We start from the raw sequence: 814 nt of genomic DNA on the forward strand, positions 1-814 counted from the left end.
AAATATAAACTTAATCTAAACAACGTCGTCGATGTTAAAATAAATATATAATAACAAATTCGTTACAATATTTAGTGAACTATCTAGCTACAATAAAACCAGTAAGTTAATGGCACGTAGTCAACTGTTTATCTACACTTAATTCATAAGTTACTAACATGTAGTCGACTGTCTACCTACACAAAACCCATAAGTTACCAGTATGTAGTCTACTGTCTAGCTACTTTAAACCCATAAGGTACTAACATGTAGTCAACTGTGTATCTACACTAAACTCATAAGTTACTAACACGTAGTCAACTGTCTATCTACACTAAATTGATAAGTTACTAACATATAGTCGATTGTCTAGTTGCAATAAACCCATAAGTTACTAACATGTAGTGAACTGTCCAGCTAGAATAAACTCATAAGTTACTAACATGTAGTCGATTGTCTAGCTACACTAAACCCATAAGTTACCACCATGTAGTCAACTGTCTAGCTTATGTAAACACACAAGTTACCAACATGTTGTCGATTGTCTAGCTACATTAAACCCATAGGTTAATTACATGTAGTCAACTGTCTAGCTACACTAAACCCACAAGTTACCAACATGTAGTCGATTGTATAGCTACAATAAGATACTAATATATAGTTAACTGTCTAGCTACACTAAACTCATAAGTTACTAACATGTAGTGGACTGCCTAGCTACACTAAACTACACGAAACCCATAAGTTACCAATATGTAACATGTCTAAGCGAGATGATTGTGACCAATGTATTTAAGACAGATTGTACGTAGACATGATTAACCTGACAATCTAC

The sequence above is a fragment of the Limulus polyphemus genome, unplaced genomic scaffold, assembly GCF_000517525.1.
Source record: "Limulus polyphemus unplaced genomic scaffold, Limulus_polyphemus-2.1.2 Scaffold2618, whole genome shotgun sequence".
Classification (NCBI taxonomy): domain Eukaryota; kingdom Metazoa; phylum Arthropoda; class Merostomata; order Xiphosura; family Limulidae; genus Limulus; species Limulus polyphemus.